Source organism: Haliotis cracherodii, unplaced genomic scaffold, assembly GCF_022045235.1.
Source record: "Haliotis cracherodii isolate W230 unplaced genomic scaffold, xgHalCrac1.p SCAF_12, whole genome shotgun sequence".
Lineage (NCBI taxonomy): Eukaryota > Metazoa > Mollusca > Gastropoda > Lepetellida > Haliotidae > Haliotis > Haliotis cracherodii.
In genome coordinates this window covers 28725075-28738726 of record NW_027266267.1, presented here as the reverse complement: position 1 = coordinate 28738726, position 13652 = coordinate 28725075, and the positions used below count along the sequence as shown (strand labels likewise).

General features: G+C 42.0%; 1 protein-coding gene across 1 annotated transcript in view; it reads left to right on the top strand.

Moving 5' to 3' along the window:
* LOC139458324 (uncharacterized) overlaps positions 1–13652 on the top strand; it is a 71142-nt gene that overhangs the window by 38699 nt on the left and 18791 nt on the right. The window lies entirely within an intron of this gene.

Sequence of the window (13652 nt, the reverse complement as noted above, 5' to 3'; positions counted from 1 at the left end):
TCTTCATGTCTTCAGCAACTAAGGGTGAAACAATACACCGATATTTCGGTGCATCGCGATACTTGACCCACGATACGATATACGATAAACATGGGCCCATTTATCAATACGCCACGATATGGAACAGAAATCTCAAGGACAGCATTTCCTCGCTATTGTGACTTTCAATAAACCGCTAACTTGGTTATAGCGCGTGGTAACTCATGGCTCCCCAAAACGTACTTACATTTTTAATAAGCTCAGGTTTTACACCGACAGATGTTTTTCCCCATCTCAAAAAACATTATCAGCTGATCACCGCAAGCACATAACACTGAAAATACCAGTCAGCAAATCCGAACTGAAGTACACAATTCAATACAATTATTATGCTATCTTGTTATTAAAACGTGTTCATTGTATATCTGGACTTGTTTTTGTAATATATATATATATATGTTATTCAAAATTTCATTTAATATTGTTTTCATTAAGTTATGTGAAATCGTGTGTGAAGAGATACAGCAACCACGGTCAGATTACCACTTTTGACGCATTTGAACAGACATTAGTTGCTAGGGAATGGATACATATATTAAAGATGCCATAGTTTGACTTGTTAAAAGTCATATTTGTGGCAGTTTGGCTAATAACATAACGTTTTCGCAATCGAAATACATGCGCGGGAAATCCCTAGGGTGACTGGTCAAATTGTTCCATACATAAAAATATCCTGCAACAGCAATCACCAGTACCAAAATGCTACGCTTGTAGTTCTTATAATTTGAAATATATATATAGTAAAAGCTGCAACTAAGGTAACACGATATTGGAATATATTATTCCTGATAAAACAATAATTTCAGATACAATTTCTTCGACCATTGCATCAAAATTAATTACATTAATTATTTTCTGGTTTTTGAACTTTGAATTGTTTTTAAGGAAAGTTAGAGAAAGTTCCACTTTGAAGCTGAACAACTTCAGTAGTCTTGTTATTATAAAATAATTTTGAATGTTCCAAAATCATGAAAGGTTCAATCTTGACATGCATTAAGTCTTGGTTTTTTTATCATTGCGTATCGAGATACGTATCATATCGTGACCAGAATATCGAGATGCATATCGTATCGTGACCTTCCTGTATCGTTGCAGCCCTATCAGCAACCCATGCTTGGAGTAAAAGGCGACTATGCTTGTAGCAGATCAGTTTTGCAGATGAGTGAAAAAAAAGAGGTGATTCTCATTCCCACAGGTGTTGGTTACTTGGAGAATGTACATGTTGATATCACGACAGTAACAGGGATGGAACGTAACCTCCTCGGAACTAGCACACAGGGTATTTTATGGTTAATATTACACCCAGGTCAACTTCCCGCTGGACCCGTCAAGATCCGGTTTAGACAAGTCTTCAGCAACCCATGCTTATCGAAAGAGGCGACTAATGGGATAGGTTGGTTAGGCTCGCTGACTTGGGTGATGCATGTCATCGTATCCCAATTGTGTAGATTGATGCTTATGATGTCAATCACTGGATTGTGTGGTCCAGATTCCATTATTTACGGACCATGTAGCTGGAAGATTGTTGAGTGTGGTGTTAAACAAACAAACAAACAAACAAACAAACAAACAAACCTGTACTTGCACCACTGAGTAATAGAGGTCATATATGAAAAAAAGAAAAGTATGATTTGCCTACATCATTTCAGGTTTAATTTTCTTACTAAATTGATTTGGTGATTGTCAGTGCTAGTTATGATCCTCCTTAAGTCTGAGAGTTCCCTGTACAACTGTGCAATGCGTTCATCAATATCTGTCTCGATGATTATGAACAATGTATATGTCAACTTTTGCTGGGGTTTTGTGTGCAGTCTGACAGCGCCCCTAATGATTAGCCTGTGCCACGCTGCTGTAGTATGTGGTCATCAAGTCGTATTTCCAGTCTGCTCTCAAGTCGTGGCAATGGTTTGATGTACCGGCTAAACTTGCCCGGAGTGGTGAACTTTGTTATGGTCTGATGTGGAGTAACATGGTGGAAGTTAATGTTGTGTAATTGAATTTATGAGAATATTTTGTGATTTTTAACTTGTCCCTTTTCTACCAATGATTGATCCACATGATCAATGCTCGTAAAGTCTTTGCGAACCGAGTCCACTTTCAACCCACTCCTCCCATCACGGATGTTACCAATTTACTCTTACACTCCCAGGCAGTATCCTACATCCATACATCTACCCTTCCCTGCCTCCCAACACACACTCAGCCACCCTACAACAACCACCCCTACATACCACCCCAGGTATCCACCCCACCACCCATTATCCCAACCCACCCACCTCACATCTCTACAACAACCACCACTATATACCACCCCAGTTATCCAACCTATCCACCGCACATCTCTACAACAACCACCCCTATATGCACCCCCCACCACCCTTTATCCCAACCCACCCACCTCACATCTCTACAGCAACCACCCCTATATACCACCCCAGGTATCCACCCCACCACCCATTATCCCAACCTACCCACCTCACATCTCTACAACAACCACCACTATATACCACCCCTATATACCACCCCAGGTATCCACCCCACCACCCATTATCCCAACCCACCCACCTCACATCTCTACAGCAACCACCCCTATATACCACCCCAGGTATCCACCCCACCACCCATTATCCCAACCCACCCACCTCACATCTCTACAGCAACCACCCCTATATACCACCCCAGGTATCCACCCCACCACCCATTATCCCAACCCACCCACCTCACATCTCTACAGCAACCACCCCTATATACCACCCCAGGTATCCACCCCACCACCCATTATCCCAACCCACCCACCTCACATCTCTACAGCAACCACCACTATATGCAACCCCCACCACCCTTTATCTGTCCCCAACACCCTGTATCCTAGCCTACTAACACATATCCTACCCAAAGCCTAGCTATATCCCTACCCCTATACAATCCCCAGACACACTATATCCCATCCCCTATACAATCCCCAGACACACTATATCCCATCCCCAGACACGCTATATCCCATCCCCTATTCAGTCCCCAGACACACTCTGTATCCCATCCCCAGACACACTATATCCCATCCCCTATACAATCCCCAGACACACTATATCCCATCCCCAGACACGCTATATCCCATCCCCTATACAATCCCCAGACACACTATATCCCATCCCCTATACAATCCCCAGACACACTATATCCCATCCCCAGACACGCTATATCCCATCCCCTATACAATCCCCAGACACACTATATCCCATCCCCAGACACGCTATATCCCATCCCCAGACACGCTATATCCCAACACGCTGTATCCCATCCTCACACTCTGTATCTCAACCCGAGACACGCTGTATCCCATCCCCAACACCCTATATCTCAACCCCAGACACGCTATATCCCATCCCCAACACCCTATATTCCACCCCTAACACCCTATATTCCACCCCTAACACCCTATATCCCACCACCAGACATGCTATATCCCATCCCAAACACCCTATATCCATTCCAAAGCCATGCTATATCTCATCCCAACAATGCTATATCCTACCCCACCACCCTTTTTCCTTATATCTAACCCCAGTCACCTTATATCTGATCCCAAGTTATCCTATGAACCCCCACAGAACCATCCTATAGCCCTGTGACCCAGGTCTCCCCAATATCCCACCTCTGCCACCTACACCTCACTTGAGTGTCGCCTCGTCTCTAGGCGTGTCAGCCCTATACCCATGGTAAACATCTAAAACCTGCATCACTTCAGGCTTTCTTCCCACATCAAGCAAGACTCTCCCAGACACTAGAGAATTCTTTAAAAAGGAGTTCAACTCAAGTTAGAATGATTCGGCAAGTCTGTATTGCCTCAGCTCTAGGATTGATTAAGGTTGTTCTGGGCTTCATTTGGGTTTTAGTACAATAAACTACGGTTATAACGAACACGCTTATAACGAACTGACCGATATAACGAACTTATATTTTAGTCCCGGCCATTTGTTGTATATATATGCTGTATATAGGCGTATAACAAACTATGGTTATAGCGAACTAAAATTAGTGGTCCCTTTGAATTCTTTATAACCGTAGTTTACTGTACTTGTATTTTGTAGATACCGTATGTGTTTTTAAATAAGATAATTATGTTTCTGGGACTAAATGTCAGTCTCACATCAGCTGACACACCATGATATCATTTATGTAACTGAATCACTGTTCAAAGGGGCATAAAACCGAACTCACTTACTCGCTCATATCAATCCGACTGGCCCCAGAGTTACAAATGACTCACGGTCGTCTGGTCAACACGCTCCCCGGTCACTTAGCAGACTTGAAAGTATCCGATTTACAAAATCAATCAGTGTGAGTTTTGTTTTAAGGGGCTTCTATCAAGGGACACTACACTTGAAGGGCTTGTGGCACTGTCAGACACCCAGAAAGTTGAGCCTTTCCTTGTAAAACTGATGTCAGACACAACACAGTCATAAATCTTCTGGCCTGGACTGACCAGGGGTCAGCAACACACAATCCCCTACCTCGGACAGGGATAGTCCACTGTCTGACCGCATTAATTACTGGATCAGAAAATGGCTACCCATTGCCACTTTTGCCGCAATATAAAAATGCGATACTTTGATCAGGGGCTATATGTTCTCGGAATTGGTCGTATGTCTGGCGGAATATTATGTGGGAAAGAGACGGAATACCAAGGGTCGTAGAAGGTCAATATCTTAGATTTATCGCTCGTCTGTTGCTGGTTATTAAACGGACAATTCTGTAATCAAGGGAATGGTCATTTTTGTCCCGGCTGGAATTATTACTAGACATAGTGCAATAAGCTTCTTACGGGGCTTTAATAAAGTGATGAGACGATTTCTATTGTCGTCATTTCTCTTATTAAGTAATAAGAAAACTGGGCATGAAGATAAACTGTATATAGCACTGTGTATGTTAATGCTGTGCCTGGTGCGTTTAGTACACAGTGTTTTGGGAAAAGTCTTTATTCTTTTTGTTGGAGTTTGTCTGTTGATTTGGTTTGGACGGTATTGGTTCATTGACAGCCGGTGAGATGGGAACTTCCAGTGACTCAGGATTGAGATGTCTGTGTGTGGTCAGCATTAGAGGAGTGCCTTTAGACTTTCTCTTGACATCAGTGGTGATGAATTGTTGTGAAGGCTTGTATCGTTTCTGGTCTTACGATATTACGTATCATTCTTGGTGAGGAGGTTTTTTTTAATTCGGTGGCATCTGTTGCTCCCATCCATGTAAGTTTCACTATTTTCTCATCCCCCTCCCCCCAAACTCTCTCAACAAGGACCCCTACCTGCTCCTCCCTTCCTCTCATCCCCCTCTCCACCTGCCCCACCCCCTCATACCCTACTCCACTCTCCCACCTCTCACCCCCACATCTCACTCCCAACCCCTCCTCTCCTAATCAACCTCTCACCCCCTACCCCTTCCCCCCACTCACTTCCACCCCTCTCTCCTAGTCAACCCCTCTCCTAATCAACCTTTCATCCCTCACTCCCTACCCTACCCTTCTAATCAACCTCTTACCCCTCACTCCCACCTCCCTCTCCTAATCAACCTTTCATCCCTCACTCCCTACCCTACCCTTCTAATCAACCTCTTACCCCTCACTCCCACCTCCCTCTCCTAATCAACCTTTCATCCCCTACTCCCTACCCCTCCTTCTAATCAACCTCTTACCCCTCACTCCCACCTCCCTCTCCTAATCAACCTTTCATCCCTCACTCCCTACCCTACCCTTCTAATCAACCTCTCACCCCACACCCCTTTCCCTGCCCTCAAACCCCTCACCCCCTCTTCTAATCAACCTCTCACCCCTTCCCTGGCCCTCACCCCCTCACCTCCACCCCCTCTTCTAATCAATCCCTCACCCCTTACCTGGCCCTCCCCCCCCCCCCCCCCCCCCCCCCCCCCCACCACACACACACACACACACCAACCCCCATCTTCTAATCAACCACACCTATGACTCCCAACCCCCCCCTCTCTTCATCAACCTTCCATCCCTCCCAAACCCTTCCTCTTACACTCAATTTCTTCTGGCCACCATTCTCTCGTCAACTCACTACCTTGTCCCTTCCAACAACCACCCCTCATCCTCTCGCCTCTCCCCATCACCCTGGAAAAGAAGACCACACCCACCAACACCATCAAATCCTAACATACGTTCTTTTCCCAGAATTAAGATATTATTTCGAGATGCTGACTTCATATCTCCTCATTCCACAATGTCTGTGGCAAGATAAGCTGTATTTGCTGAGCCAGCGTAATGAGGAGACTATGTGAACTGGCCGGAGTTCAGTCCATCCTGGTTAATACAAGACATTGTATTAATCTTACAAATGGCCATTCAATCCCTCAGAGGTATTCTGGCTAATGCAGACTCAGAGGGTAGAGAAGACCACGGCTTGCCTACTTTGGAAATCACCAGTGGGTATTAACTCAAAGCATCTATCATTTTGTTTCCTATAAGTATATTATATGGCAACTGTGGCCCCAAGGTTCATGCTTAAGCGAGTATCTTTAGGTCAGCATACACACTGTTATGTATCATCATTTATGTAATCAATTTTAGCTTTTGTTACTTGTGATATTGAAGATTTTAATCATACAAATTGTCAGAAGAGGGACATATGGCAATGTTAAAGAAACGGTAGCGAGACACTTGGTGTCAGTATTAGTTGCTGACTCAACTTGAAAGATTTATATATTTGTCATGTAAGTTAAATATTCATACCACATGCCCGTAATATAAATAATGTATGATATGGTTGATATGTGATGATATTATTATTATTTTAACTGCTTTTTATAAAAAAAATGCATTAAATCATCTTCAAGTTGTGTCTCCATAATCTGTTTGTGAAATCAGTAGGGTATAATTTTAAATGCGCAACATTCTTGACAAATCCTCTCTAACAACAACTAATTGTTTGCATAAAAATGTTGGTCAATGTTCAAAATTAAGGCTGTCTCTGAGATCTTCTGTGGTATTAGAATCTGGAGATCCCTCTTTAACTTCCAACATTTAAACATGACAATGAACCCATGACTTTTGTTCTTAATTACTAACACTTGGTTCCAAAACCGTGAATGAAAATTAAACCCTCTGAAATGAGGGTTTCATCACATGTCCAATTACATCACCAATTCTAGCACCAATCACACTCATCTTCAACTCTTGTGTCCTCACCAGGAACACATACTAAAATATTCTGCCGCATTGTTCAACCCTCCTCCGTGGGATTGGGTATATCAGGCTTACGTGATTGAACAGAATAAATTCAGGTTTACTGTAAAGGTTGATTTGCAAGCCTCGTTTCCATTTAAAGTGAAGTGCAATACAAATTGTCACTTACGAGCATCTCCCGGCCATGTGTGAACGATGCCGACAAAAATAAACCTATCACTGTGGCTATACATCCTACACTACACTAACAAGTCGCAGCGCTAAAGAAACTATGGCCGTGAGCCCGGGGAGCGGAGTGAACTACAGTGTGATACAGTGGACGGAGGTGCCGTGCACAGCTCTACAGACACAAGTTAATTGATATTTATCACCCCTCGGTTGAGAGAGAAACTAACTAATTGATAAATACACTGTCTGATTGGAGCTACCAGACAGACCCCAATACTCCCTGACCGTCGATACTCTCCGACCCTCGGCACTCTCCAACCCTCGATACTCCAACCCTGTCAAGATCAGGTTCTTAGTCTGACCAGCCAATGTTGAACTTAGTTATGATGTGCAATACCATATATTATTATTATTGTCATTATTGAGGAAAATTATTTGTAATTGCCCCAAATTGGTCAGCAAAATAAAAGGTTTGTGATTTGGAATTGGATGTGAGATTAATGCTGGCATCTACTCTCCAACCCTTTTCAAATCAAACAGTTCTTCGTTGTTGAAGCAAGTTATAGCCTGGGGCATTGCACAAATTGTTGCCAGAATTGTAGATATATGTCTGAGCTTGCTCAAGAAAATGAATAACCTCATATCCAGCCCTGATAACTTCCTGCTCTACCGTGATGTTGTGAGAATCACAGACTATCCTGCTATGCCCATGTTGAAGAGGGCAGTTATATTTTACACAACAGTGATATATATATATATACTTGTAGTTTATGGTATGGTATACTTACACTCTAAGTCTAGAGGTGTCATTGCCTGGAAAGTTTAGTGTGGACATATATTGACTCAAAGTATCCAGAACACACAAGTTTGTCACAAGGCTCTACATGTTCCAGTGAATGATTTCATCTAAGGAGGTAAAAACAGGAGGAAAATTATGTTTGTTAAACATTTTGGGGAACATATTATATTTTAATAACAATCCCAGGACCCCCCCCACCACCCATAAGAATGGTCAGCATGTAACTTGTTTAACAACTAAACTCTCCAACCAGGCATGTTTGAAATTGTCCAATAAGACGCGAGTTGATACTAGTGTCCTCTCATTTGATTGGCTGTTATTTGATTTGATATGAAGGTTGGGTAACTAGATATATGTTCTCTAAACATCATTTTCCTTTCGTTTTTTATCAGAAATAGAAATCAGATGATGATTAATCTATAACCAGAACACTATTATTCATTAAACATTTTAATATGCGTTGTCTCCATGGTCTGCTGCCCACACGATCCAGACAGATAAGTGTCCCACGTGAGATATCACAATTGTCTCCTAACCAGTTCTTGCCAGATTCCGCTGGATATCAAGCTTGGGTTTTCAAACGAGAAATGTGTTGCATGGAAAGTAGTGTTAAAAATTAAGCAGGATATCTGATACCATAGGATGTCGCAACACAATGATGTGTTAATTGATACTTGGTGTTTGTAGTTAACACTAATCTGGAGACTAATAAGATTCAGAATAAGTGACATTTCCTTAGGGACTTCTGCTTTTACTATTGGGTAGATGGCAGCAGTAGCAGATCAGTTTTGCAGATGAGTGAAAAAAAAGAGGTGATTCTCATTCCCACAGGTGTTGGTTACTTGGAGAATGTACATGTTGATATCACGACAGTAACAGGGATGGAACGTAACCTCCTCGGAACTAGCACACAGGGTATTTTATGGTGAATATTACACCCAGGTCAACTTCCAGCTGGACCCGTCAAGATCCGGTTTAGACAAGGTCTTCAGCAACCCATGCTTATCGAAAGAGGCGACTAATGGGATCGGTTGGTTATGCTCGCTGACTTGGTTGATGCATGTCATTGTATCCCAATTATATGGATCCATGCTCATGATATCAATCACTGCATTGTCTGGTCCAGACTCGATTATTTCACAGACTGCCGTCATACAGCTGGAATATTGCCGAGTGCAGCCCGAAACAACAAACAAAGAAAACTTCCAGCTGATTTGGTGTCTGACAGCACGAGAACTTACTGACATGTTGAAGACTTGGACAGATATATCTGTTGTCGGTGTGTGTAGCAGTTCATACTAAATCAGTGACAGCTTGGATTCACTGATGAAGTTATCATGGTACTGATTTTACTGTTGTCATCTGTTTCTTGATGGATTAATCGTTAACATCAGGAAGAGCATCTAAAAATGGAGGAGGTTCCTGAAAACTTTCTTCACTCCTTGACTGACAGATATTTTCTTGGGGGAAAAATAAAGAATAAGCCTTTTCTCTCTGATGTCCAGGTAATTGTGACAAATGTCTCTCGTCCATCTGCCAAGTCCCAGCTCAATAAGTCTGTGATACACAACATGAAAGATGAAACATCCTCATAAAAACAGTCGCACCACTCTCATCATATGTGACACTGGCTTTCTGTCACCCACCTCAAGCGTGCCTCTCTCATCATATGTCACACAGGCTTTCTGTCACCCACCTCAAGCGCGCCACTCTCATCATATGTGACACTGGCTTTCTGTCACCCACCTCAAGCACGCCACTCTCATCATATGTGACACTGGCTTTCTGTCACCCGCCTCAAGCGCACCACTCTCATCATATGTGACACTGGCTTTCTGTCACCCGCCTCAAGCACGCTACTCTCATCATATGTGACACTGGCTTTCTGTCACCCGCCTCAAGCACGCCACTCTCATCATATGTGACACTGGCTTTCTGTCACCCGCCTCAAGCGTGCCACTCTCATCATATGTGACACTGGCTTTCTATCACCCACCTCAAGCGCGCCACTCTCATCATATGTGACACTGGCTTTCTGTCACCCACCTCAAGCGCACCACTCTCATCATATGTGACACTGGCTTTCTATCACCCACCTCAAGCACGCCACTCTCATCATATGTGACACTGGCTTTCTGTCACCCACCTCAAGCGCACCACTCTCATCATATGTGACACTGGCTTTCTATCACCCGCCTCAAGCACGCCACTCTCATCATATGTGACACTGGCTTTCTGTCACCCGCCTCAAGCGCGCCACTCTCATCATATGTGACACTGGCTTTCTGTCACCCACCTCAAGCGCACCACTCTCATCATATGTGACACTGGCTTTCTGTCACCCGCCTCAAGCGCACCACTCTCATCATATGTGACACTGGCTTTCTATCACCCGCCTCAAGTGCACCACTCTAACATGTTCTCCAGGTATTGGAGTGGGAGTCATGAATCTTTAAATAGATGTAGCCGTTTTTCTTGAAAAACCATCTCAGGTACATTCCTCGAAGGAGTCCGTTCTATTGAGCAATTTGCACCGGGTCACATTATCATGTCTTCTAGTGATCACACTATCTCAACTAATACAAGGTTTATTGTACTGTTGGTTTTTGTGATTAATGAAAAATATTCACGCACCCGCTTAAAACCGATCTGTTCCAATTGATGATAATTGAAGACTTGGCACTAAAATCATGAAAACTGCTTTAGGAAAAGTGTCACTAAATTGAATAGAATATCCGAGCTCATCAATTCGTCTTGCTTACAAATAAGTACAATTTACCTTTTTGCGGAAGTGCCCATTTGGGTGGCGTGTAACATGAACGAAAATGACGCCTGTGTTGTATAAAGAACAAGGTGGATCTTTGTAACGGCTTTAGTTAGTTTGTGAAAAAACAACGCAGTGTTAATTACTGGTCTAGACTGTGCGTCTGGGGAGCCTTGCATCTATTGTGTGTGAAGCCGTATTGTGTTGGACCTCTAATAAGTCTACTTGTATAATCCATTTGTCTCTTTCCTCTTGACTCTCTGTCGGAGACGTCTAATGGTTCGGAGGATGGTATAAACGCCTTGGGATTACGAGCGTAATCCCAACAATGTCACGAGCACCAACATTTGCAACATCGTCTGCAACATCGTCTGCAACATCGTCTGCAACACCGAATCTGTACAAACAGATTACTGAGATTTGCATTAGAAGAAAAGAACATATTCGATATGGAGAGTTTGGGCAATGTTTTTATAAAGAAAATAGTTACTTTAAAGGTGGTTGTGTAGGAGGGATGATAAAATATTCATTGAGTTTGAATAATATACATATGTACACAGATTGTTGTGATTAGGGGGTTAAAAAAACAGTTAAAATATTCATCACTTTCAAGGGTAGAGACAAGATTTTTTTTAATCAACTAGTCCCCAATTCAGTCTGGATTATTGACTACATAGGATGTTCCTTGAGTTTAAGAGAAGCTTTGGAGGCATTCATGGTGTAGCAGATGCTGTTTCAAGAATCAACAGATTCAAATGATTTCTCCAGTTTAAGCCATGTCATCATTTATGCTTCATATACTACACAACAGTTGCTAAGGAGCATACCTTTGACTAAAAATGACAAGTTTGGTCCTTAGCGAATGTTGAGTAATATTTATGATTTCATAGTGATTTTGCATAATGACTTATAGCCACGTCTGTTTTAATATTTGTTCAGATTGAGCCAGTTCCTAGTGCCAAATCAAATGCAGTATCAATAGCGTGACGTCACCAGATTGGTTTAACACTTGATGGGTGATGTCATCATAATGTTTTATCTCTTCGTAGCGTGACGTCACCAGATTGGTTTAACTCTTAATAGCGTGACGTCACCAGATTGGTTTAACACTTGATAGGGTGATGTCATCATAATAGTTTATCACTTAGTATCGTGACGTCACCAGATTGGTTTAACACTTAATAGCGTGACGTCACCAGATTGGTTGAACTCTTGATAGGGTGATGTCATCATAATGGTTTAACACTTAATAGCGTGACGTCACCAGATTGGTTGAACTCTTGATAGGGTGATGTCATCATAATGGTTTAACACTTAGTAGCGTGACGTCACCAGATTGGTTTAACACTTAATAGCGTGACGTCACCAGATTGGTTTAACACTTGATAGGGTGATGTCATCATAATGGTTTAACACTTAATATCGTGACGTCACCTGATTGGTTTAACACTTGATATGGGAATGTCATCATAATGGTTTAACACTTAATAGCGTGACGTCACCAGATTGGTTTAACACTTGATAGGGTGATGTCATCATTTTGATTAACACTTAATAGCGTGACGTCACCTGATTGGTTTAACACTTGATATGGGAATGTCATCATAATGGTTTAACACTTAATACCGTGACCTCACCAGATTGGTTTAACACTTGATATGGGAATGTCATCATAATGGTTTAACACTTAATAGCGTGACCTCACCAGATTGGTTTAACACTTGATATGGGAATGTCATCATAATGGTTTAACACTTAATAGCGTGACCTCACCAGATTGGTTGAACTCTTGATAGGGTGATGTCATCATAATGGTTTAACACTTAATAGCATGACGTCACCTGATTGCTTCAACACTTGATAGGGTGATGTCATCATAATGTTTTATCACTTAGTAGCGTGACGTCACTAGATTGGTTTAACACTTGGTAGCATAACATAAACATAATGGATTAACACTTGACAGAGGGACATGACTATAATGGTGTAACACTTGATAGCGTGACGTCACCATAATGGTTTAACACTTGACAGAGTGACATCACCATAATGGTTTAACACTTGATAGCATGATATCATCATAATGACGATACCCGATACACTTAATTTGGCATTGATTCACATTTAACCCTATCGATTGTCCATGTTGATCTCGCGTTGATATCAATAAGTAAGTACAAACTATTTTTTTAATTACTCTTAACTTTCTTGGTTGTCTTTGGGATACCCTGCTTTGACCAGTCTCGGAATAGTGGTCCTACATTAATTTTTAACACTGCTGTGTGTACATTGAGGAAGTCTTGATTGATGAAACTAACTTAAAAGTGAATGTTTTTAATGTTATCTTCATCAGAAGGGTGGCCAGATGGGTAAGGTGTTTGCTACTTATGAGTAGTCCCTGCTTCAGTTCCTTGATCTACACCATGAAAGCCCATCCATTGTGTCCCTGGCATGGTATTCTTGTAATAATCCATAAACTTTATCTGAATTTCATAACAAAGCAAATATGCTGTTATGAAAGAACAGCTGATTTTATTATTAAATCAGATTCAGATAAATGCACCAGACAGAAGAAGAAGACTGGCATGATTAAACACGCTACGCTTTGGTATTAGCAGATCACAACTGCTATCAGACCATCTCGAACAATACCTACATATATAAGTATAGTTTTTATGGGTATT